Source organism: Aplidium turbinatum, chromosome 15 (genome assembly GCF_918807975.1).
Source record: "Aplidium turbinatum chromosome 15, kaAplTurb1.1, whole genome shotgun sequence".
NCBI lineage: Eukaryota > Metazoa > Chordata > Ascidiacea > Aplousobranchia > Polyclinidae > Aplidium > Aplidium turbinatum.
Window position 1 is genome coordinate 4975883 of NC_137486.1, and position 27700 is coordinate 5003582.

General features: G+C 40.7%; 1 long non-coding RNA gene and 1 pseudogene across 1 annotated transcript; both read left to right on the forward strand.

Annotated features, from left to right (window-relative positions):
- Positions 1 to 27700, forward strand: part of LOC145784425 (uncharacterized) — a 276670-nt pseudogene that overhangs the window by 200914 nt on the left and 48056 nt on the right.
- LOC145784430 (uncharacterized) lies at positions 22818 to 23897 on the forward strand. Its single transcript, XR_014291003.1, has 2 exons — positions 22818 to 23031; positions 23522 to 23897. It is a non-coding gene; the product is annotated as an uncharacterized LOC145784430 (long non-coding RNA).

Genomic DNA, 27700 nt, shown 5'->3' on the forward strand with positions numbered 1-27700 from the left:
GAACTATAGGTTGGTAATGAGGAAAGGGGGAGAGGTTAATCGATTTCGTTTTTCAAATCCAACTTTCGCCCTGGTTTTAGGATACAACAGTAGGCTACATTTTAGGACCTCTGGTAAAAAAATTTGAAATTTCCGTCCAAAATCTCTTCCCACCGTAAAAATTACTTTTTGCATAAATTTGCGGCATGGACGTCAATTTTTATTTATGGCATTTAAAGTTCAAATATTATTTGCTACTCTACTAAAACACATTAAATCTGTTGCAAGACTGCCCTAAACATTTTGCTAGTTTTGATGTCATCGTGAAACACGGGAAAGTGGTCATTTCGATTTGTGCGCACGACTACGCGCATGCGCAAAAGCGTGGCATTAATGCAAGCGATTAATGGGAAGCTGGTTATATTTAAGCGGCCGGAAAATGACCAAAACCTATCTTCAAAAACTACTTTTTAAATGACAAAGTCGCATTTGGCTTGTTGTGATAATATCTGATTTAACTGATCAAACGTTTCTTGCTTCTGTCTGCAAAATTTTACTTTGCACTTTTGATTAAAGCCCAGTGCTGTATTGGAGGGTATACGGCGGTATACGCAGTATACTCTCTGCTTTTTTGAGCAACTATAGTATAGCCTACCCTCTGGTTTTCCAAAGAGAGTGCCTATGCTATCCTTACTGATTCTTGACAACTAGCCTACTAACTAACTACTTAACCCTTTGAGGGCCATGGATAATGTGAGCTGTTTGATGTTTATTAATTGCAATGGACACCCTGTGGCTCAATTTACCGCTAAAAAATAGATCCTGGCTGCTAAACCATCGATCAGCTAAGGATACTAGATCCCAAATTTGTTAAGAGGTTGAAGATGTAGATTCCTCTCGGTAGGCTGTTTGAAATGTAGGCTATTTATAGAAAAATAAACAATTTTGTAGCCTACCTCTCGTCCAATTTTGATGAGACAGCAATTCAGGCAACATCTCCCAATTGCTGCAACCAGTTCAATGTCTCCCTATCAGGGTCTATGAGATCCGCATGTTCTGCAGGTCGAAACACTGAACAGTGATTTATGATGTGCTGTGCTGTTTGACATTCACCACAAACACAGGCTGGCGAGTCACACAATCCCCCAGGTAAACATAGGCTATTGTGTTTGAAGCGACCAACACCAGTGCGGAGGCGATTCAGAGTCACCCGTTCTTTTCTTGGCATGTCTGAGCCAGGTGGTCCTACTGTACAGGGCCGGATTTAGCTGATGGGGGGCCCGGGGGACTTTTAGATCGGGAGGCTTCCGTGCAAAAAAATTTTCGCGCCTACGGCGCGACAAACCACCTCGACTACGTCTACAGCACCATTAATCAAGCGCTGCACAGCATTTTGCAGAAACTTCAAAGGCTGAATGAAGAAAATAACACAAAATCACATTTTTTCCACGTAGGGGGCCCTTTAAAAGTTGGGGGGCCCGGGGCACCTGCACCCTCTTCCCCCCCTAAATCCGGGCCTGCTACTGTAGTGTCTGGTGTGACTTGGAATTGGTTGGGCCGTGAAGTGGTTTCCCAGCAGTCTCTCCATGACTTCACAAGGTCGAAGTGATCTTCACAACATGCCGAGAAAAAGGGCGCCTGGAAGGCAGGTGTTGACGTGTGACTGTGAGCTGTTGTGCGTCAAGGACTACAGTGTGGAGGAGATGGCGATCATTGACCTCTGCCTTTAATGCGAACCGTGTTGTGTTTTTTACGAATACAGCACTGTTTAAGCCCTTCTAGCTTCTAGCTAATTATTTTATCTTCTGGTTTCAGTTTAATTACGCAGATTGACTTGCGCTTCTGCAGCAACAATCAATTGAAAACATCAGGGTAACAACTGCTGCTTAAGATACTTGCTGTTGTCATGGATGTTTGTCGACGCGAGGTGGTTGTTGAGAAAGCTCATCAAAAGAACATTAGACAATGCGCTGATCCTGTGAAGTAAATTTTCAGAATATCTTACCTTAAACAACTTCACAATACACAACATTGCACTTCAGACAAGAAAAGACAACATTAAAGAGTAAACTGTTTTTCTTGAAACCTACCGTGTTTCCCCGACTGTTTTTGATCCAAATATTTTTTGTATCCACAATAGCCAAGCCAGTAATAGATATTGACTACTTTTGACCCTATATTCATAGATAAATTACACATTTGACTTGTTTTATAATTACATGTAGGCAATTGCCATCACCAACTGCTCTAGCTTCTAGCAATAATAGCAACTATAATTAAGTTACACACATTAGACCTACTTCTGGAAATAAGCAACAACGGATCTTGTCATTAAACTTTTCACAATGTTTAAAAATTAGTTTATGAAATAAATTCAACGTAAATATTTTCATGGAAAATCCGGTGTTGCTGTACGGAAAATTAGTTACGGTCCGATAGTAGACTGTTTTCTTTCCTGTTCTTTCAAAGACGATGATTTAAATGTTTGCTTGTGTAAGAGTGACCTATATACTGACCAGCAGCGTAGACAGAAATTTTGCAAGGGGGGGTCTGACGACCCAGCGGCGGGGGGTCTGGGGGCCTCCCACAGAAAATTTTGAAAAATTACTTTGAATTTGGTGCATTCTGAGAGCATTTTCAACAAAAATGTGGGTATGAATATTCCTGTAAAATGATGCTGTCTGGTGGCATAGCAAAAGGATAAAAGGATGATCATGTTTTCTTCGGCATTTTTCGAAAATAAAGCTAAGTCTCTATGTTTTCTTGTTGCTAATTCCTGGCTGAGATGTTTGAATGTTTGGTATTGGCAAAACTCGCTTTTTTAATGCAATTTTGTTTAAAATTAGGCAAGTTTTTTTTTTGACTGAAAGCATCATTCTCAATATCGTGACGTCACACGCGTGTCAAAGGGGGGTTGTAACCCCCAGCTTCCCCCCCCTTGGCTACGCCACTGATACTGACGAATGTCGAAGCCATACTTGTGTGGCAAAAGCTGTACAATACCCTTGGATCAATTCAGTGTTGTAGCCTACACTCTATTTCTTCAATACTGGACATCTACGTTGTTGCGGGTGTCCGACGTTTTTTTCGTAAATAGTTTTTCGTAAAACAATTGTTCGTAAGCAATTGTTCGTAAAATCAATTCTTCGTAAAGCAATTCTTCGTAAAGCAATTCTTCGGGCATGCAATTGACCGTAATACTAATTGTTCGTAAACAAATGTTCATAAAAGTTAGGCTACAGCTTTAAAAAAAAAAACAGTTACAATTGTTTACGAACAATCAATTAGGGTAGCCTATATGCTAGAGATGTGCTAATTGTGCTTAAAGACGTGCTGTATCTGTAGAGTGTAGACGAGCAGACAGAGTGTAGAGTCCCTGATTCAGAATGGCATTACAGCTTGTGAGCAACGAAAAAGGAAAGCCAAAACTTTTGTATAGTGGCCAGCTTTATTACAAAGATTATAGTGCACTTAACGCACAAGGGCAAGAAACTACTTATTGGAAATGTGAGCATTTTAATAAGAAATGTCCTGCACGAGTAACAAATGCTATGGCAGCCATTGTACAATCCAGAGGTGAGCACAATCATGCTGGAGATGCTGGTCATGTCGAAGCAGCAAAGGTTATGGAAAATATTCGTTGTGCAGCAAAAGACAGTCGTGATGCCCCAAGTTACCTCGTTTCAGCAAAAGCTATTGGACTCAGTCACGCCACGGCAGCAAAACTGTCAAGTGTGCAGAGCATGAAAAGGGCAGTCACCCAAGTGCGATTGAAGGAAAATGCAGGCCCGGCAATCCCACATTCTCTCCGTGACATTGTGCTTCCAGTAGAGTACAAGCAAACGTTTGCTGGTGTAACATTCTTGGCCTATGATTCTGGGCCTGGCGATAACCGTATGGTCCTCTTTGCCACTGAAAGAAATCTGCAGCTCCTTGCCCGTTCAAAGCACTGGTATGCTGACGCCACCTTCAAGACAGTGCCTTCACTGTTTGAACAGCTTTACACAATACACGGACTGAAGGAAAACACTTCAGTGCCTCTGATATATGCCCTGCTGGGGGACAAAAGGAGAGGGACATACATTCATCTGCTGCAAAAGATCAAGGAGTTGTTACCTGCTGTTGCTGTTCCAGAGACAATCATGACTGACTTTGAGATGGCCATGGTTAATGCAGTAAGCAGAGAGTACGCACTTTCAACTCACCGTGGCTGTTTCTTCCATTTGTGCCAGTGCATTTGGAGAAAGACGCAATCAAGTGGCCTGAAGGAGCAGTAGGCCTACACAGGGCCCGATTAATAATGAGGCACACGAAGCACAGGCCTCGGGCCCCTTGGTTTTGGGGCCCCCAATTTTTTTTACATTAATACCGTAGGCGTGAAACTTGTTGTGCCAGTGTGTGCACAGTTGTTATTTTTGAGTAGGCCTAACGATTTCAAATTGTGTAATGATTCACACATCTCAGTATAGCGATACAGTTCACTTTCCCATACAGGAGCATAAAAAATGAAAGTCGAATCAAAGGTGATTTCTGTGCCAGTAGCTATGTCAATTTTCTACTGATGATATTCAGTTAAAATAAAAGCAAAACATGTAAAACGTTGCACATAGCCGCAGTGCTGTGTCAAAGAGGGGGGGGCGGGCCCACCGTCTCAGGGGGCCCACAAGTAATAGACTTTTGAGTGTCAGTGTCAACATGTTTTTTAGCTGCTAAAGTTTATTGCGTGTACTTCCATTGAAAAAATAATTTAGGTCCGGTACCAATGAGATGCTGGGCCTGGACCCTTATACCAAAATATCTCTAAAATCACCACATTATCTTGAAGAAAAGTTAAAATAGGCTGCGTCAACATTAGTAAAATCATTTGTATTTGAAACAAAACAGGTTGGTTGCAATTGAATACTTGAAATCAAGAAGGGCCCAATTACCACAAAGGTGTGTTTAAGATAAATGTGAAAAGTGATGTAGTTATTTTGTGATAGAATTTCAGGGGGCCCACAGGTAATAGACATTTGCGTTTCAGTAACAATGTGTTTTTAGCTGCTGTGTGTAGTTTACTGCGTGTAGCCTACTTGTCCATTGAGAAGATAATTTAGGTCAGGTACCAATGAGATGCTGGGCCCTTATACCAAAACATCTCTAAAAACACCATATTATCTTGGAGAAAAGTTAAAATACGACACCATTAGTTAAATCATCTGAATTTGAAATAATTGCAATAAAACAGGTTGGTTGTAATTGAATACTTGAAATCAAGAAGGGCCCAATTCCCACAAAAGTGTGTTTAAGATAAATGTGTTTTAATTATTGTGGTTGTTTATTTTTTCGTATTTTGTGGTGGAACTTTGTAATTGGCAACTGTTGAACTGAAACCGCTTTATACACTGGTAGTGGTAGGGTCACCATACTTTGTGTGCTACTGTTAAAAGTTAAACCACGAAGTAAACAGCTCATTTTAAAATGATTGTCATAAACGGGCAAATTATAAGACATTTGCATAACTTAATTGCAATGCTTTGTCTAAATTTTGCAAAAGCATAGATTGAAACCTTCCTTTAGCATGAGGTGAAAGCGTTCATGTTTTGTAGGTTAGCTTCTCTTTAGCATAAACTTTAAGAGTCAGGTACGATTATTTTGGAGTCTGCCAATAACTAAACAAGACACATGAAATACTTTTTGTAATATTATACTGGACTAGCTGAAAGTTTGGTTGATGTATTGGCAGTGGCGCGGGAACTATTTTTCTCTAGGGGGGGCTGAAGATGCCGTAGTGTTGTCAGCTTCTGGGGGGCTTCGCCCCCCAGACCCCCCTTATATGGGTCAGCATTTAAAAGTGGTAGTAGCCTATAAGCATTCGGTCCCCTCCGGTGTAAGATACGACGCCAAAACACATACATTGTAAATTATGACAAATGAAAAACGGCAACAACAAAGCAACTGTTCAGAAAATTCAAATGAAAACGTACAAATTAGAAAGTGATTTGAAAACGATAGTTTGTGGAAGTGAGTTCTCACACGCTTCCGAAGATTGCTTTTCGCTCAGGTGTTTTCTCTATGAACTGTGTCATGAGTTCTTTGACATCGACAGTGTCCAAAATGTTTTGGTGGACATGCATCAACGCAAGATGAGTAGCCTAAGTCTTTTTTGTGTGATTGAGCTTCTCAACCACGTTTTCAAGCGTCTTAGAGCAGAAAAAGAACGTTCTGATGATGCAGGGAGGCAAAGGCAGAGCTCCACAAATTTTCGCAATTCTTTGAAAAGATCTAGTGTTTGAGGATTTAGTCAGGCCCGGATTTGGGGGGGGCAGAGGATGAAGGGGGCCCCCCGACGTGGAAAAAATGTGATTTTGTGTTATTTTTTTCTCTTAGCTTTTGATGTTTCTACAGAATTCTGTGCAGTGCAGGATTAATGCTACTGTAGACGTAGTAGTTTTTCGCCCGGGGGCCCCCCGATGTAAAAGTGCTCCGGGCCCCCCATCATCTAAATCCGGTCCTGGATTTAGTTGTGATAGTATCTCAGCAACCTTTTGAACGGAGTTTGCGGTTTTTCCACTTACAACTTCGCTGAACAAGGAAAGTTCCGTTTTTAGGCGATCTTTTCTGATGGCATCGGATAAGCTGTTCTCAGTAGCCCATCAGATCTTTCCTCACCATTTGCACAGCTCAGAAGGGCCTTCTATCTGTTGGCTGCTGTAAGCAGATCCGCCTGGTCGAGTCTTCGATCAAGCTCAGCTTGAACCAAATCAAGGGCTTCAATGTAGCCTTACCGTTTCCACGCTCTTTCTCCCGCAGACGACAAACCATCGGATTCTTCTGTGTTTCGAAACCTTGCTGGAGTTTTGCCCACTCGGGGATCCTTTGGCGTTTTTAGGTTATCGGCAAACGTAAAGACGTTCGCTGCATCCATAAGCTTGGAAATGGATTCATCTTTTCTGAGATTTTTGATCCGTTCGCGGAGAATGGTGATGGATTCCAAAACTGAAGAAGCAGAAATCTTCTTGTTTTGGAGCTGTCTTGCGACGGCTTCTGCAGGCTGATAAACTTCACCACTGCAGGTAATCGCAATATAAAGCCGCATCGTGCGTACTTGTTTTACAAAGCCGAATATTTTTGCACGTGCGTCTCCTCGCATTGCACTATATCTTCTGTCATGTCGGTCAGTCATTGCGACAGGGTAGGGTAGCACTTAACAACACGAGCGAGGCAAAAGCACCAACGAGTAGGACGCAAACCCAGCAAATTGCAGGCAACTTCATCGGAACCAAAAAGCGACATGAATGAAGATTTACGCATAGACGATTCACGAATTACAACTGCAACACTTTGAACGAAGTTTAAGGCATCGGCAATAAGCCTCGCTTCCTTTACAACGTCTTGCAAAATCAAATCGAGAGCATGATTACTGCAGTGAATGTATACCGATCCAGGGCATAATGCTTTAAGTTTGGCCCGCACTCACTTCTAGCAACCAGACATACTGTATTTGCTGCACCGTCAAGACAGTAGCCTTGAAAGTGTTCAATCGGCAAATTCAGCAGGGAAAACAAATCGGTAATACACGAAAACAACGTTTCCGATTTCGAATCGGCAGCATTATAAAACCCAAGAAAAACGTTTTGCAACACGATTACTGAAAATATGTTATGTAACTGAAATTGTCAGAATTTTCTAGGGGGGGCTGAAGCAATTATCGAAATTTCCAGGGGGGGCTGAAATAGCTCTAGGGGGGGCTGCAGCCCCTTGAGCACCCCTACTTCCCGCGCCCTTGTGTATTGGCATCCCTTTTAACAATAAAATGTTTTTTCTACATCTACCGGTATAATTTGTAAGGTAAAAGTTTTTTTTGAAGTGTCATAAGCTGCATTAAGGTTGTTGCACTTTTAGCTTAACGTTTTGGTATTACAGGGTGTTTTGTTTTCTTAAGCTTAACTTCAAAGTGAATGTTACTGGTTTACAACTGGTAGTCTAGTTCTAGAATGGTGTAACCTTGCTATGTACCAAGATTTCACTCAGCATTTCATAAAGAAGATGTCTTGTTTGAACTAGCGACATTCTTGCTTTGAACATTTCAGATAAACAAAACTCTCAAAGAGGAATTCTTTGAAATGGCTTGTCATGGAGGTTTGTCAGACAGAACCAAGCAAACTTTGCTTTGCCATTATTGCAATTGGAGTACATTCGTTTACTATGATTAGCAATGGTGCAGACATGCTGCAAAAGTTTTGCAGATGTTCTAAACAAGGGAGTGTTTTTCTCCAAGCTCTTTGCAAAGCTTTTTTTTTCAAAAGTTATGTGGAGCCAAATGTTAAGCCTTGAATGTACCAGAAACCATGAAGCATTTAATGCTATCTTTACCCATGTCCAGGGTTTTTTTTAAGGTTTGGTTTGGGTGACCGCTAAGTAGTTTTAAGAGACCGCAAGTGTTTCATTTAAATACCAAAAAATAGCCATAACTACATACAATCAACGCAACATAAAATGAATTATTTGACAAGGCACAGCTTAAATGATTGTGACAACGACCAAACAGCCTGCCCAACACGGCCGCCAAACAAGTTTGCTGCACAATCAAACAAAGTGTGCTTGTTGGTGTGCTTGTTGGCAAAGTGTGCTTGTTGGCTTCTGCTTGTTATGTTTCCACACGTAAAAACTGATCATCATGCGCCATAAATCAGAAATAAACATTGACGAGTATCAAAGGTGCACTTCTTTTGTGAATAACTCTTTGATTCAGCTGTTAGCTGTACCTCCACTTATTCTTTTTTCCGGACGTGAACTATTGATCGTAGGCTGTATTTGTATTATCGACAAGACATAGCGAGAAACAACCATTACTTTTCTACTGTAGTTGGAAGTCCAAATTTTGGGAAACCGCTGGAGAAATTTGGGGGACCGTTTCGGTCCCCCAAAACACCTTAAAAAAAACACTGCCCATGTCTTTAATTGCTGTGGTAAGAACCAGATAAAGTGATCAGCAGGCCACAAGCTGAAGAGCGACCACCAAAAGTAAGGCAAACAATTCAAAAACTGGCCTCAAACGTCAGCAAGTAATAAGTGGACATTAACAGTGGCGGCTGGTGAGTCCTAGAAATGGGGGTGCTGCGGACTCCCGTGGCCTATGTCACTTTACATTTTGGATGTAGACACGTTACTTATTGCATGACATATTAAATTCAAGCAGTTTTTTCCAAAGATGAGAAGTAGACCTACCCTAAAAAGTATCAGTTTTTCTAGTGCCTCCCTATTTGCGTTCTTCTGTAACTAACAACACTAATCAGCGAAAATGTAAACTACTAATTGGTTTATTGCGTAACACTTTATTTCACAACGTGAAGGCGGATTCAAACTGGTGTCGCTATTGCGCCGTAACCTGCTTTTGACGTTACCACGACACCAGACAACTATTTATCGCCTTTTCACATTGCCTTTTTTCCTCAACGTTCGCCTTTTTGCCGTGTGCTGCTTCAAACACAGCACATCGCTTTCCTATTCGCTTGTACAGGCAATTCAAGAAAACACGCGACTCTACGACGTCACAGTCAGAGTGTCTCTTCAGCTGTAACCTTGCGCAAAATACTTCACAGCACGCAGAGTTTCCAAATATAGTTTACACTTATAACAGTCAGCAATTCTGTGAACAGAGAACATAAAATACATTTTGGGCAGAAGAAGTGCCAAGATATTTGAGAAGTTTCTTGTGAAAACTTTCATGGGAGTGCTGCAGCACCGCAGCACACACTAGCGAGCCGCCCCTGGACATTAAGTAGTGTAATAATCAATTCACCTGCCTTGAGCTGTAGGTCATAAAAATGTTTGTCGTATTTGTAGCCTATTCCATTTGTACAGTCATATTTTGTTTACTGCTAAAACATTGTAAACAGTAAACAAAATAGCATTTCTCATAGATTAATTAGCATTTACAATCCTGTAATTATAAATATCCCTGACTTTACAGAGGTAGCTATCAGCAAGTGTAACCAGCATACATTTAGATACCAGTATAATATAATAAGTATTTTATGACAGTTGCCAGTGTTTTGTTTGTGATTTCAAATCGTTGCTGCTTTGTTTCATTTCTTTCATTCCAAGCAAAGATGAAGCTATAACTTGATAGACCTGTGTTTACTCTTAGTTATATTTCTGCTGTGTTCTGTACAGTCACTGCTGGGTTGATGGTTGTTTATGAAGTTATATATAAAAGTTTAATTAGGTAGTAGTTAGCCGGTATTGTGCAGTAAGCATTACGACATTTCATTAAGCACCAGTAACCTATGAAGGCTTTCTGAGTACTGCAAAGTTGTCAGTGAGTAATGAAGCTGTTAGACCTTACCTAACCTATTAACTAGTGTTACACTGTAAATATTGGTCCGTTTTGGTAAAGATCATAGTAATTTTCTTATGTATGCTGTGATTCCTGTGAATTAGTTGCAACATGTGATGAAGTTATTAAACTTCATCACTTAAGTCAGCACTCATGCACCATTTCAATAACAACTGTTTTTTAGCATGACCAATGGTGTTTGCATAAGAAAAAAATAATTACATGTAGAAAAGTTAATTCAACAGTTAGATTACAGCAACTGCTGTTCATAATTGTGCTTCTTAAATTCAGCAATCATAATGTTTCATGATTACTGTTCGTTGGAAAATCTCGTTTACAATTCTATGAAGCTGACAATTAATTGTAAGCTACTAATCGCAGTATTAGTCTTGTTTGTGTTTTCTTTTTTGTTGATTAGTTTCATAACTCAAATTATTCTTTATGCCAACCTTCCATCATATGTAAAAAAGTCAATACTTCCATAGATTTCAAGGAACCATGAATAAACTCTGCTAGTTCAAATCCAAGTGTATATTTTGCTAGTGTTTCCAGTATGAAATGGGCCCAATTTCCAATCTGTTAAAGAGATTTTTTATCCAATAATTTTTGTAACAAGTATAAGAGTGTTAATACTGTTAGAAAGTTGTAGGTAAATTGGCGAAATTAATATTTATGAAGTTATAGTTTTGCTTGAACTATTTGTTAGCCCATAGTTCATCATTCGCAGAGACTACATGGCATTGCGTCGAAAGCGATTGCCAATAGGGGCCCCTAAACTTAGCTGTGCCTCGGGCCCCCATGAGCTTTAATCAGGCCCTGGTCACTGCCTACGAGACAAGCGCAGAGTTTGCTCTGAGGCTGCGCATGTTGTCGTCTCTTGCCTTTGTACCTATTGATGAAGTCGGCCAGGCCTTTGACATTCTCATTGATGGGAATGTATTACCAGATGTTGCTCAGCCAGTAATTGACTACTTTGAAGACACTTGGGTTGGGCGCCCAGATCGTCGTCAAGGGCGCCGTCCTCCAATGTTTGCAATTAAAATGTAGAACTGCTATGATGGCATCTTCAGTGGCCTTCCCAAAACTAATAATAGCATTGATGGATGGCACAGAGGGTTCATGTTCCAGGTATCTGCAAATCATCCAGATATTTGGAAGTTCATATCTGCAATCAAGCGAGAGCAAAACCTAAATGAGGTTCGCATTGAACAGTATGTCAGTGGCCAGGCAAGACCCCCTCCAAAGAAGAAGTAGCCTACAAGGACAGTGCAGAAAGACTAACTAGAGTCGTCCGAACTTGGCGTCAAGACTTTCAAGATGATGAAATTTGTGATTACTTGCGTGGAATCGCACACAATACTTCATACTAAACTTGGCTCGTGGACAATTTGTACGAAGTTACTCAAAGTAGTATTGGTAGTGTAAGCAAAGAATTGCTAAACACAGACAATTGTTGTATTCCAATAAATAACAAAAAATGCGCTTTTTCATTGTGCTTATTTCTTTGTGTCGTCGTAACTTGGTTATTCAGGAAAACTTGCATTACGCACCTTCATCGGAAATTGCAAGACAAACCTTGCTGTTGCGAAAAATTGTTCACGAACAATTCGCCTATCACCTGTTTACGAACAATTCACCTATACGAAGAATTGATGTATACGAAGAATTGCTTTACGAAGAATTGCTTTACGAAGAATTGATTTTACGAACAATTGTTTACGAACAATTGCTTTACAAACAACTGTTTACGAACAATTCACCTATAACCGTTTTTGTGCATGCGCGTAGTCATGCATACAAATCAAAATGATCATTTTATCATGTTTTACAGTGAAAACAAAACCAGAAACACTGTTTGAGGTTAGATCTATCTTTCAACATTTTTAACGTGTTTTAGTGCAGTAGCAAATAACATTTGAAATTTAAATGCCATAAATAAAAATAACATACAGGCTACAGCCACCCCAAAATAACAGGTCTTGGGTTACCGTATATTCAAAGAGCGATGGCGTATTCATGTTGATGTACAAGCAGTCACTGCTAATAGTTTGGCGTACAAGCGATTGTCTGCAAGTGGTCTCACTGCGAACATTCATGTTCACTGCGTAAAGGTAAATGACCGGATAAAAACCAGGTCTTTGGAGCCGGAGCAAGCAGCCCCGGAGCAAGCAGCCCCGGAGCCGTGCATTTTCAACGGAGCTGGAGCTGTACGTGAAATTCAAGTGGAGCTGGAGCCAGTTGTTTGAAAGATAGCTCCGGTTCCGATGCATTTCATAAGATGCTGCTACTATTGGCTGAATTCACATAATTTAACAGCAACCCTTCACAAAATTAATAATTGTTGCCTTTTTAGCGCCACCTTTTCTAACTTACCAAGTTGTGAGAGAATTTGACAGCAGAGCAGTGACATGTTCATAGCTGCAACTGATACCCATTTGATAGTTTTCAATCAGGTGTTCAAATGGTGTAAGTTATGCTTTAATAAGTAGCCTACTGTAGTTCCTGCAGCCAGTAATGCAGCAGGAAAGTTGTGGACATAACCTTTGTTTAGTTTATATTGTAGGAGCCGGAGCTGAAGCCGAAGCAGTGGTATCAATGAGATCCGGAACAGAAGCTGGATGAATTTATGATAAAAGAGAGCTTCGGAGAAGGATCAATTTAACATTTACGCCTGCTCGAAAGCCCTGAAACCCAGACTGACATTATTACATCATAGATCAGACGACTTCAAACAAAATTTATTTTACACTCTTACTGTTTTTTGTAAAGAAAATGAAATTGACAAGGTAAAAGAAGTCTACTTTGTGTTTTGTATGCGTTGTTTATTATTCAGCTAAAAACACATATTTTATCACTGCGAATTTTGCAGTGTATAATTTTGGTTTATCGCTACACAAAATGGTTACCACTGTGCCTTAGAATTGCACACGAACGTGATATAAGTATAATCAAGTCACAAGGTTAGTTATTCCAAAAATAACTTACACCTTGCGTAGAAATATTTTGTAAGGGAAGGGACTTTTTCTGTTGCATAATAAAACGGCTCCACAAACGTGACAAACACGTCATTGCAATCAAAAAATAATAAAGTCCAAAATGTAATAAGCTCCTAAACTCATGTTCAGCAAACGTTTTGATAATAATTAATAATGCTGGTTGGTTTTTGAATCTTTATCCTTCGACTGACAAAGCCTTAATTGGTTATTGCTGGTAGTTTCGCATACTTGGAGAGGCTCTTGACACAGGGCCGGTTACGGAGATTGGCAGAGTGAAGTTTTCCGATTGTTGAAGTGTTGTTGCCGGGGAATTATTCCATTCACTAGGCGCCGCTGAATGGAGAGCAGTACTGAAAGTGCGTTGCTCAAGCGCACAACCTGAGAGTCGAACTTGCGCCTCGTGATCTTGAACAGGGCGTGTAACCATTGAGCTAACGGGGCGGAGGAATACTGCCTTCATCTTCAGTGCTATTAATCTAGGTAACGAACTGTTATGTTGTCTATTCTTCCTTTGCAATTTGTGGACTACTCTCTGTCAACACTGCGAACACTTCACTTTTGTGTGAAATCTGTAAATAGTTGTTGTATTATTTATAGGCTATGTCTTTTTCTTAACTTCAATACCTATAGCCTATGTGTGTGTTGTAGTTTGTTTTTTCTGATAGTTGTTAGGTTAAGTAGTCCCCACATTGCTTCATCATTTGGCACTTCAGTTGTTTTAAGAACGAGGAGACAACTAATTCATCTAGGCTCCTTGTTTCAACTATCAGCTTTGGTGGCCGTGCCTAATTATATTCATTGCTAACCAGTGGCGTAGCTAGGGGGGGGGGGGGGGCGGCACTTTCAGACAGGACGTTTTGTTTTTTTGTTGATAATGCAAAAGTACACGGAAAATAAAAGCAAACAGAATGGCAACGTTCAAAACAGTGGCGTAGCCAAGGGGGAGGAGGGATTTGGGGGTTACGACCCAACCTTTGGCACGCATGTGACGTCACGATATTGAGAATGATGCTTTCAGTCTCTATGTCTCTAAAACAAAGTTTGCCTAATTTTAAACGAAACTCCATTAAAAGAGCGAGTCTTGCCAATACCAAACATTCAAATATCTCAGCCAGGAATTAGCAACAAGAAAACATAGAGACTTTGCTTTATTAAGTTACCGAAAAATTCCCAAAAAAACATGATCTTATCCTTTTGCTATGCCACCGGACAGCACCATCTTACAGGAATATTTATACTAGGGGATTTATACCCACGTTTTTGTTCAAAATGCTCTTAGAATGCACCAAATCCAAAGTAACTTTTCAAAATTTTCTGGGGGAGGCCCCCCAGACCCCCCGCCGCTGGGTGTTGTCTATGGCGAGGACGCCGTCGGGCTTCGCCCGCCGGCCCTTAAAACCCCCTCTTTCAAAATTACTGGCTACGCTACTAGTTCAAAACATACAATAATTCCACTTTAAGTAGATGCTCAGATATAAATTCAACAAATGTAGTGTTCTTGTAAAAAATGTGCTTTTTCGCACCTACTGTTCTGCATTTTATGCTTCTCCCCTTTGGTGTAATTATTCAATATCAGCTATTAATCGTCTGCAAGTTGCATATAACAACTCGTTCAGAATTCTGTTCAAATTGCCTAAAATTTGCAGCATTAGTCACATCCAAGTAAACCACAACGTGAACACTTTTTATGCCCTGCTACGGAAGAGCATTGCTAGCTTTGTAAATCGGTGTTGCAGCTCTTCTAACTCCTATATCAAAGCGTTAATGACCTCTGAGTGTTTCGCTCGTTCAATGTATTTACAACATTATAACCGTTCAATGCTTGTTGTTTGATTTTTCAATTATTTTATTTATATGTGTGTGCTGGCGTGTTTCTATGGACCTCTCTTCAGGTCTGAACCAAATAAATAAATTTCATTTTTACATGCTTTTTCTTGAAGGGGCGGCAAAATCGGAATCCGCCCCGGCGGCACATTCCCTAGCTACGCCACTGTTGCTAACCCTACATACTATTACCATAGTTAGATCTTGTAGGGTTAAACCTTTGCTGTTTTGATACCTTTTCCTTTCGTTTCTATATTTTATATCTACAGTAGCCTATCGTTTCTTTTGCTTTCCAGCAAAGGAGAATACAGAACTAAAATACTTAACGATATTTCCATTCATAGCATGATTTTGAATCTTTATTCTCGGACTGACAAAGCCTTGATTGGTTATTCCTGGTAGTTTCGCATATTGTAGAGGCTCTTGACGCAAGGCCAGTTACCGAGATTGACAAAGCGAAGTTTCCGATTGTTGCCGGAGAATTATTCCATCCACTAGGTGCCGCTGAATGGATAGCAGTCCTGAAATGCGCTTTCACCCAGAGAGTCAAACCAGCGCCGCGTGATCTTGAGTCGAGCGCGTAACCAGTGAACTAACGAGACTGAATAGTTGCAGAGTTTAATCCTGGCAGCTTTGCATACTTTTAGAGGCTTTGAATCACCGACGCAGGCCAGGTCGCAAAATTTTTTTCCCACGAACTTTTTATCTCGTTTGCATATTTCTGTAAGTGTAGCCAATACTGGTTTCCGCGCGGCGCGCGTAACTGTTTTTCGGCCTCACAGCGGCCGATTTTCGCCCTCCAGGTCCAAATTTAAACAATGAACTTGAAGAGAACGTAGCCTGGAGACACACCAAATCTAGTCAGTAGTCAAGAAATAAAGATGTGAAAAGAAATTGATTAAGAATTAACTCTAACCTTACTTTTTTTGAAAGGCTTTTGTGCACCGCAAAAATTAATGTAAAAAAAAATTGACTTCGATGGGCGTCGAACCGATGTCCTCATGAACATAAGGCAAAACCACTGAACCAAACACGTCAACGAAAAATGTTTGCATTTACAGTTCACACGGTAGGCTATAAATACAAACTCTATGCGAAGTAACAAAAAGTTCGTGGGAAAAAAAATTCGCGGCCCCGTCACCGAGATTGTCAGAGTGAAGTTTCCGATTGTTGAAGCCTTGTTACCGGGAATTATTCCATCCATTAGATGCCGCTGAATGGAGAGCAGTCCTTAACGTGCGTTGCTCAAGCGCACACCCCGAGAGTCGAACCAGCGCCGATTGATCTTGAAGCTTTTTCGTTCACGAAGTCACGCGCTAACCAACTGAGGAGCGGAAAGAAGTGAATAGCAATAAGTTCTTTCCATTTATGGAAAAATCTCGAAAACGGTCGTTGAATTTGCTAGGAAGAAAATGAATGAATGCTCGACTGCAACAATACTAGTTGATTTCGCCATTATGACGCAAAAACGATTAGCTATAACTTTTACTGCTTGGCTTTTTCTGAGAAAATATTCTCCATCAAATGTTTTAAAAATGTAATTTGACTGAAATCTGTTGGCCTATGTCTGCGGGTCAATAATAATAACAGTAGAACTCGGTTAATCCGGATTCGATTTGACCGGCGATTCCATCCGGATTAGGCGAAGATCCGGATTAACCGATGAAGGTTCTATCAAGCCTGACTCATTTGTACTTCCAGTTTCATCTGGTTTAGGCGAAGATCCGGATTAACCGAATCCGGATTAACCGAGTTCTACTGGTACATTGTGTAACAATCACCTTCTACCACCAACGTGGATGAGGCCTACCAAGACTTCTGCCGTGCTATCAAATCCGCAGCTAAACAAGCTATCCCTCGCGGCCGCCGAAAGAACTACACGCCGTGCTGGGATTCAGAGTGCGAAAATTTATACCGCTCTTACGTTCGTGCCTCACCAGGTGCTGCCTCTACCTCAGCCGCAACAAAACTGCTCGATCGGCTAGACTCACGGAGGCTAGAGCGATGGAAAAACACCGTCAACACTATCGACTTTACACACTCTAGCCGGATAGCATGGAGTACTGTCAACAACCTTACGGGTCGTTCAGCACGCCCTTCCCGCCAATGCCCCGTTACTGCCAATAACATCGCATCAGAACTGGTGAAAAATGGGACCTACAAAATAGGCGATCGCAAGTTCTCCAAACTTGTAAAGAGGGAAACGTCTGATCTCTGGAAAATCCCAACACCAGACGAGGAAAGCATCTCTGATGAGTTTACGTCAGATGAGTTCACCGCTGCCCTACAATCTACTAAGACCCGTAAGGCCCCTGGTCCCGATAACATCTGCCCCGAACTTGTACTCCATGCTGGCACCGCCATGAAGTCTTGGCTGCGAAAATTCCTGTCTTCCTGCATATGCCAACTCAAGATCCCCAAAATTTGGAGACGAGCCAAAGTAGTCGCGATCCCTAAGCCTCATAAGCCACAAGAGGATCCGAAGAGCTATCGACCTATATCTCTTCTCTGCATCCCTTTTAAAATCTTCGAACGTCTTATCTACACTCGAGTCGAACCAATTATAGACCCACTCTTGCCCCGGGAGCAAGCTGGTTTTCGACGTGGAAGATCTACTGTGGACCAAGTCACTCTCTTGACTCAAGACATCGAAGACTGCTTTGAGGCAAAGAAGAAGGCTGGTGCTGTGTTTCTTGACCTCACAGCTGCATACGACACCGTATGGCACCAAGGCCTCACCTGCAAACTGCTCCGCCTGCTCCCCGACAGGCACATGGTCCGCATGATCATGGAGCTCGTTTACAACATAAGCTTTACTCTCACCACCGGAAGTGGTAAACCAAGCAGGTTACGACGCCTTAAGAATGGCGTCCCTCAGGGATCTGTCCTGGCCCCCCTTCTGTTTAACATCTACACCCACGACTTACCAATCACGGTATCCGCAAAGTACGCCTATGCCGATGATCTGGCCATTCTACACTTGTCGAATCAATGGCAAACATTAGAAGGGACTCTAAACCAGGACATGTCGACACTTTCGGCATACCTCCAGAGATGGAGACTGAAGCTCAGCGAAACCAAAACAGTGACGACAGCCTTCCACTTAAACAACCGGGAAGCAAAGCGCGAGCTCAAGATCAGCACCAATGGAAAAACCCTGCCATTCTGCCCAAACCCTAAATATCTAGGGGTAGTCCTGGACAGGTCGCTCACTTACCGTCAACATTTGGAGTCACTACGCAAAAAGATCTCAACACGCACAGCTTTGCTAAGGCGTCTGGCCGGCTCTGGCTGGGGAGCCGGAGTTGATACCCTGCGCATTGCCACCATCGCGCTAGTTCACGCTCCAGCAGAATACTGTGCACCTGTCTGGAGCCGCAGTGCCCACTGCCATCAAATCGACACTGCCATAAACAACGCCTTGCGTATCGTGACAGGATGCCTGCGACCTACACCATCGGAAAATCTCCCTGTCCTTGCAGGCATCCAACCAGCTGAGCTTCGTCGCGAAGAAGCCATCCTGTCTCTCTCTCGTCGCGCTACGAATCCCAACCACTTGCTCTACTCAAGTCTCTACGAGTCTGTGAACGAGAAACCTCTGCGACTGAAATCGAGACACCCATTTGTACGTGCCGCACAACTCCTGATGAAAAGTGCTGAAGACCAATCCATCAGTGCGGCTACGTGGGCGGACCACCAATGGAGCTCGGAGTGGAAGAAGAACTCCTCAAGACTCCAAAGTTTCATCTCCGATACCAGCCACCATCCAACCGGAATGCATTTGCCAAGGAAGGCCTGGGTGCGGCTCAACCGCCTGCGTACTGGCGTCGGACTATTTCGCTTCAACATGCACAAATGGGGGATGGCTCCATCCGCGATCTGTGAGTGTGGCATGGAGGAACAAACCGTAGACCACACCATCTGTAACTGCGCCATCTACCATGCGCCAAATGGTGTGCGTGGTCTGCGTGAATTGGATGACGAATCAATTCAATGGCTGCTCGACACCTGCCCAAACATCTAGACCGCGTCGCCGCCACTGCCCAAGGGTGGTAAAAGGCAGAGCCCCTCGACCCTTGAAGTGGCGAAGAACAAGGTTCAAACGAAGAAGATTGTGTAACAGGCGCGGGCCAAACAAAAACGTATCGCGACCGGACTTTTGACACCCCTGGACTAAGGTAAAGGCACAGCAACGAACCATGGTGAAGCAAACGTAACAAAAAATTTATTGCAATAAACAAAACACAATTTTCAACACAAAGCCAATGATTCAATGTGAATTGCCATCAGTCAAATAAAGATTCAAATTCTTTGACAGGAAAATCTATGCGACAGAGTAAGCCAGGTTATACTAGAATTGGGCAATATCACTCCAGGCGAATTCATCCGGTCAGCAACTCTTATGTTATGAATTGTAGTTTTTTGAATTAAATGGTCGCCTGGCGGTACATTATTTTATTATACAAATCTATAAAAACTGGTGTTAATCAATGAAATTAACAGCAACATTGTAAAATTACAATAGGCCCATCCATTGTTTTTTGTTTTCACTCAGTAATCAGTATCCATTCACCAAGAAGCATGGCGCAAACGTGTCAAGCTTAAAGGACGTCATAAACACAGAGGTGAAAGCGGTAAACTTATTTTACAGGATTTAACTATCGTCCATTTTGCCAACTATTTTCAAAGTTTACATAGGGATATTGGACTTAGGGGATCCGAAGCTTATCCGTTTTTTCATTTATTCCGTCCAACTGAAGGGCATGCCTAAATCGTGGTGTGCTCGTTTTTAGTTTAGTTTATGCTGGTAGGTTATGAATATGGAAGACAAAGTTGTGACTAGTGTCAGTCTGTCAGATAGGCTAGACCAAGCAGATTTTTAATTTTCAAAATTCTGTTGATTGGATGAAGTGTCAATCTGCTATTGCCTGGAGTGGTCATTTTCTAGGCCTTAGGGTACCAGTACGGTAGGCTATGTTGGAGGGAAATAGTTAATTTCATTATAAACTGACGGTCCAAGTTTATTCATAATAAAAACATACTTGAGTTTAGTACTAATCAGCTGGAAGCAGCGAATGATCAACGAGATTAGTAGGCTAACACTGGGGGAGGAAGTCTTTTAGGCGCAGACAGTTAGGCGCCGGTCAAATAGACGCGCACACTGTGGCGTCTGGATATTTAGGTGCGGAGCACTGTGACGCCCGTTTATTTAGGTGCTATTCCTAGTAAAGTCTGCAGATTGTATCAGCTTAGCAGGTAGGGCAATGCTTTTCACACAAAATGTTATATTGAACAAAAAAATACCGTATGTCATGGCTTCCGTGAGTGAAGCTGCTTATGCCGGCAATGCTTTTTCCACAAAATGTTATATTGAACAGAAAAATATATTGTATTTTAATGCGCGTGTTCGGCATTTATTTGTTGTTAGTCCAGGTTTGCGTCGGCGAACGTTTTATCAATAAATTATTCAAGTTTTCGAACATTACTGAGTTCACTTTTAGTTAAGTCAAATAATAACTACACTAAACATCAGTAAAAAATATACCGTAGCCTATATTCAAGCGGGTGGTAGGCTTGAGTGAAGAGTAACTTAGTTTTCTGTCAAAACCCTGACAAGGTTTAATAACGAGCAAAGTCGCACCATTATGCTTGCAACTTGTAACCAGGGTTCACATGCCCTATAGAGGTGTATTCATGTAGTAGAGCGTTGTCTCATACGTACTCGCAACACGGCCAATCCATCCGAGTAGAAGTAATTGCGAAAGATAACAGATTAAGTAAAGGTCCATCTGGCTGCAACCTGTGTTCAGGATAAATAGCAAATGTCCTGTGAAGATGAGCTAAAATCAAGAGTAGTAGAGCGTTGTCTCGCATCTCATATCCACACGCGCATTAACAAAACAACATACTTTTCTGTTCAATATAACATTTTGTGTGAAAAGCATTGCCCTACCTGCCAAGCTGATAAAATCTGCAGACTTTACTAGGAATAGCACCTAAATGAACGGGCGCCACAGTACTCCGCACCTAAATATACAGACGCCACAGTGTACGCGTCTATTTGACCGGCGCCTAACTGTCTGCGCCTAAAAGACGTGGACCCAACACTGGTAGGTAGGCTAACAATACACAATTACACATCATTTCTACTCGTGCCAATGTATGATATAATGCTACCAAGTCTTTTTCATATCTCATTGTGCTTATATCTGAAACTAAGTACTTGTGCTTGAATGTTATAGGTCATTCAAATTGTTTAGCAATATGGGGTTTACCTGTTGCGTTCCTAATTGTAATACTGGTTATCGTTTATCTCAAAGTAATAGACCAAAAGAGTCACTTTTTCGATTACCTCGCAATCAAGATGCAATTCAAGTTTGGATTAAAGCTATTCCTAGAGAACAATATGCAGTCACTTCCTCCAGTAGAGTTTGTGCAAAACATTTTTATGACTCAGACTTTATAACAAGTACTACCGATGATGTCCGAGAAAGAAGAGTTGCAAAAAGAGAATTGTTGCAACTGAAAAAGCTTCGCCTAAAGCCGTCAGCTGTACCAAGAATATTTCCTGGTTTACCTGGTTATCTGACAATGCAACCGCAACCTAAAAGATCCACTTCTACATCTACAGCGTCTGCAAGACTGAAAAAGGAAAATGATTTAAGAACTAAACGAACAATTTAGACTCGTTTAATGATTTGAAAAAAGTGATGAATGCACTAGATGAAATCTTCTTTGTTGTTGCTGTCTCCGTTGACAATCATGTTTGCAACAGGTATTTATTTCTGCATGAATTGGTTGTGATATTTTTGATATGTCACTAGACCCAGGGTAGTTCCCAGTGCCGTTAAAGGGTAATGGTTTGCGCATGTGCACCCCTATTTGACCGGCGCCTAACTGTCTGCACCTAAAAAACGTCGACCCTTGTAAGTTGGGTGTACTTTTATGCAGTTTGAATGTATATATATATACAAATTTATTGGACAAAAGGTGTAATTTTATTGGTGGTAATGCTTTGCTTCACGTAGTTCAAATTAACTAACAATGTACATACTCTTTTATTTAGAAAAATGTTCATGGATATGTGCGGGAACAACAGATTGTCAAGTTGCATTGTGCATCCTACAAGGAAAGAAAAGCATTTGTACCTATTATTTGACTTCACACACAATTTTAAAAATATTTTCAATAATTTTCTGAATAGAAAGAGAATGCACTTTCCCCCTGTTGGTGAAGATCATAGACACATCTTTGGTGAAAAATGCACTGCTCATTTTGAGCATATAAAACGCTTGTATGCTCTTGAGGAACACAAGCCTCTGAAGGCTGCATTTGCACTGAGGAAAGCATCGCTAAATCCCAGCAGCATAGCACGTACATCACCTGGCAACATGCTTTAAGTAAGTAAAGTTGTAAAATATGGTATTAATGACACAGACCCATCTGTGAATTGAGTATAGAACTCACTGCCTTGTAATGCATACACTTAAATGGTGCTCAGCTGGTGTAGTTTCTGTCTTGTATGCAGAAAGGTTTTGTCCGGATGATATGAGCATTGAGCACAACAACATTTTAAAATAGCATTTGAAATTGGTCGGTTATGACATCACAAAGACATATATAAAAGAAAGTAATACGGTAATATGCTAGTAATTTAGGTTAGAACTATTACTGGAAACTGTGTACGAAATTAAAGTCATAAAATAAAAAATACTGAATAAGACTATTTTTGCCAGCCGCAAGCCAACGATGGCCTTTGCTATTTTCAGGTGTGTTCTGTGAATCAACTGCGCAGTGCGCATGCCTTGGAGTTGTATGCTGAAAGCAATGCTGGGTTCCTGGAAACATCAAGATTTGTGAAATTCATATCTAAAATTTGGAAAATCATGTTCGTTAAATCACCATTTAAGGGTATGTCATGTCACTATACTGATATCGCAAATTTTACATATATATAAAGCAGACTTCGTACAACCAACAGTAACAGCTTTTCTGCAAAGTTTACAGAAGTTAGTGGAAGAAGTTAAAAACAGTGAACCAGCATATTTGGATCAATCTTATTGGTGTATACGACGACCCTAAAGCTGTTCTAAAGTATATTATGCTTCCTGTCCACAACATTACTTGTGAAGATTTTCTGTTTTTTTTTTCAATCAAATTAGATCATGAGCAAGTGGTAGAATCACTATCACGAGCAACTATTCCAACACATTAATAGCCAAATTCAGGACTTGTAGACTACATGAGGAAACATTTGCTGCTGATAGCGGTTCAACATGTTACTTTCCAGGCGTCGCACTCTCTTATAAACGGTTACATATTAATGCAATGTTATTGATGACATTTTTTCTTTTTTGTTTGTGAAATGCTCACTTAACTCACTGCATTGTGTGTTTTGAAGGTGTAGCAAAAACGGATGACATGTGCATGCCAAGGAAATTTCCTAAAGAAGGAGAGGATCAACCTCCCATCATGTGCTACCTTGCAGCTGCAGTTGATATATTTGTGAAGTGGCAACAATCTGGAAATGCTGGTCTCACTGAGCAAACATTCTTGGCATACATTCAAACGATGACAGCAGTGCCCGAACTTGCTCAGTATTTGCATGACAGTTTGGGATTGATGTACATTCTTCAGTGCCAACAGAGTTGTGCTTCGCTGTAACGACAATGGCTGTTCAGTATTACGATGCCATACTCAGCAATCCTTCTGCTAAAAAGAAAATGCTCACTCTACCAAACTCACGCTCTGCTTTTATTCGAGCCGTTAAAAATGCAGCAGAGACGTCATTCGGTTTGCAGGCTGATGTGGCTTGTTCAAAAGGCCACTGCAATTTCGAGTTGATTGGAAAAACTTCGTTTAATTGTTTTGCCAAAAATGAACTAAAACGTTTGAACGCTCCCAGGCGCGAGGAACCCGCGAAGATGGCTCGAACAGTACGCAAGCTTACGAGTGGTGGTTCACGCAAGACTGCAAATACTTGAATTTGTGTCATTGCCTAATTGTGGTTACAGTGTAAAGTTATGATATCTGATTGTCCAGTGATATTTAATGGTATTATTTTCGTTTGTGTACATAGCCTAGTAGCCAAGTTTATGAACAATAAGCCATTAGTCGTTTTTTTTTCTTTTGTGGATTCTACATGTAGCTTAATGAATTGGTTATAACTTACAATATTAATAATTTTGTCATCAACATAAGATTGACAATAATGTACAGATACAACTTTTGTGAAACGACGAATAAAACAGCCAGTGCAAAACAAACATTTTCTCGTGTAGTAACACCGCATTGTGCAATTTATTCTAGGCAATATGGTTAGCCCTTCAGTTGGACGGACGAATTTTGAGTTTCGCATCCCGTTAGTGTCTAGGTATCCCTGAGTTTACACTGACAAGCATATCTCTAAAGCGTAGCAAAAAAACAAGACGTTCACAATGAAAGCGTCAAGTGTGGTTACATTGTGCTACAAGGGTGACTTTCTCGATTTCAAGCGAGAAAACAGAAATATGTCAACTTTTCTATCAAACGCTTCATATGAGAAATCGATTTGATCTAGATCAGGGGTTCTTAACCAGGGGTACGAGAACTGTTACTAGGGGGTACGAGCATGCTGAATCATTAAGGTTGGTTAGGTCTATTCTATATAAATACAAAAACCCATTATCAGTGTTGTACGCTGACACTCATGCTAGCGCCGTTAGTTTATTTAGTTGACGAAGGTGACAGTCACGACGAGTTCAACTAGCCTTTGTTTATGTGAGTTTCTGGCTGCTGATCAAGCTGATGAAGTAAAAATAATTGCGAAGGCATGTCTTGTACTCTTGGCAGTCTTGTGTATAAATAACTTGTTCGTACTAGGGTGTGGTCAGTTCAGTTGTCGAGAAAAAAATGCGAAACTGCCGCAACGATCGGCATGTTGCAACGATTTCAGTTAAAGCACAGTTTTGAGTTTAACTTATACAGCTAATCTTGTAATTTTCTGTTTACGCTTCAGAAATATATTAGTTTATTGATGAAAAAATAAGTGACATTGATTCAGAGACTTTAAAAAGCAGTGATTTCAATGAAAGCACAACAGAAGAGCAAGTGGAGCAAAACTCAGAGCCTTAACTCGGCCCCCTTATATAAACAAATATTTCAAATTTGATTCACATGTCGGCGAAAAGCTATCATTTCGGCCAACTTGACAGGTTTGACCACCAGACATTAGCAAAATTAAAAAAGGGAAATGTTCTACCGGTGAGTAAAGTGTAATCCTCAGTAGCTTACTTGTTTTGATTCTGAGGATTAGCTTTTAGCCTAGCCTACTCACCAGTAGAACATACCCCTTTTTCAATTTCGGCTAACTATTACGCCGTTAAGTTTTGTAGGCAATTCGCGCTAACGCTGACAACTTATTTCAGTGACACGTACAACACTGCCCATTATATGTTGCAGACTTCAATTTTAAGAAGGGCTGGTTAGAATTTTTGTTTTGGACTAAACTTTGCTTTCAACATGTCCAAAAAGCAAAAGTGCAATAATGCCTATGTTCAGTGGCTATGTTTAATGGCTTTACATTTATCACCGAAAAAGATGGTACAACGTCCGCAGTGTGTCCTGTGCGGCCCTATGTTCTCAAATGCAAACTTAGAACAATCGAAACTTGAACATTTTAACAGACATGGTGGGAGGAATGCACTAATTGCACTATGGAAATCATTCTATTTGAATAAGGTTGAATAAAGTTCTAGGGATATTGTTTATAATATTTGTTGTACTTTTTTAAACTTAATTTAACTTTTTTTTTTGACTATTTTAACTGCAACATGGTAAACATGAAAGAATTTAAAAAAAATATCAACAAAATGGAATCCAATCTAAAAGAGGAATTCAAGATAATGCTAAAACAGGAACTCTCAACCTATATGAATTTGAAGAAAAAATTAAAAAAATTGTGACTGAACAAAAAAGCCACGAAAAAGATATTAAAGATTTAAGAAAGAGTCAACAGTTTATTAGTTTATTTAACAGTTTATTTAACAGTTATTTAGTCAACAGCTTGGAATTTGAAGAAATCAAAAAAGCAGCAAAAGCATCTGACGAGGAAAAAAAAGAAAAAACAAAACTGTTGACAAAATAAAAAAGGAAACGAATGACCTCATCGCTATTCTTGAACAAAATAAAAAAAAACATTAGAAGATTTTGACTAATATGGAGGGCGCGAAAACTTGGAATTCCATGGGGTGCTCAAAAAGCCGGAAGAAATTACAAATGAAGTTATTAAAAAACTGTTAAAATTGATTAAATTGAATATTAAAGACTGTCACATCTCCACATCTCATCGCTTGCCATCAAAGAATGTAGAACGACCACCACCCATAACTGTGAGATTTTCCAATAGAGACATTAGAAACGAAATATCTGTAAACAGGAAGCGCTTTTCAGAAATTGACAACTTTGGAATCGAAGGTATGACATCTCTGTACATCAACGAGAACTTGACTCCACAAAAAAGACCTATACTTCAAAACATTGAGGGCCAGACGAGATCATCAGTACAAGTATATATGAACCTTTAATGGAGATATTTTTGTTAGAAAAAATGACATCGCGACATTACAAAGCAAGAGAGCTAGATTTGATCATGCCGGAACCATCGGAACATTACCTATGTATGGATTTTCACCACCAGAGAAACCACTAGTGCGAGCTTCTTATGAAGCTGCATACCAAATTTCTAAGTCAAAGAAGCCTCATACGGTTGGGAAAGAATTGATCAAGCCATGTATTCTTAAAATGGCAGATATTGTTCTTGGCAAGGAAGCTGCAAAAAAGCTACAAGTATCTTTATCTAATGATGTTATCCACAATCGAATCATTGATATGAGTGAAGACATCCTGGAGCAGGTTGTTGCTGACACCAAAGCGAGTCCAGTAACGATTTCACTGCAGGTTGATGAATCCATTGACGTGTTAAACTGTAGTCAGCTAATAGGAGTAGTCTGATATGTGAAAAACAAGGAAATTAAAGAAAGCTTTTTGTTTTGTCAGTCACTGAAAACTACATCGCGAGCCAAAGACGTATTTGATATGATAAAAGAATTCTTCCTGAAACACTAACTTCACTTAGACAAGATTGGTTTGATATGCACTGATGGAGCACCAGCCATGTTGGGCAACCGTTCAGGATTTGCTGCATTACTAAGAAAATAAACTCCCAACCTGAAAATTACCCATTGCTTTCTTCATCGGCACTCTCTTCAGTCTCTTGCATCAAAAACATTGCCCCTCCAACTAAACAAAGCTTTGAGAATTTTGTGAAGGTTGTGAACACGAATCGTGGGCATGCACTGAATCACCGATTGTTCCAATCATTTTGTGTTGAGTTGGGTAAGGAACACACCGCGCTTTTATATCACACCGAAGTAAGTCGCGTGGTCGTGTGCTGTCTCGTCTGTTTGAATTGCGAGAAGAAATTAAGGAGCTCCTCTGCAAAGTTGGAAAGGAAATGGCTGAATATTTTGAAGAACCTAAATTTATTGAAAACCTTGCTTATTTGGCTGATGTGTTCACAGCACTCAATGGGCTCAACCGC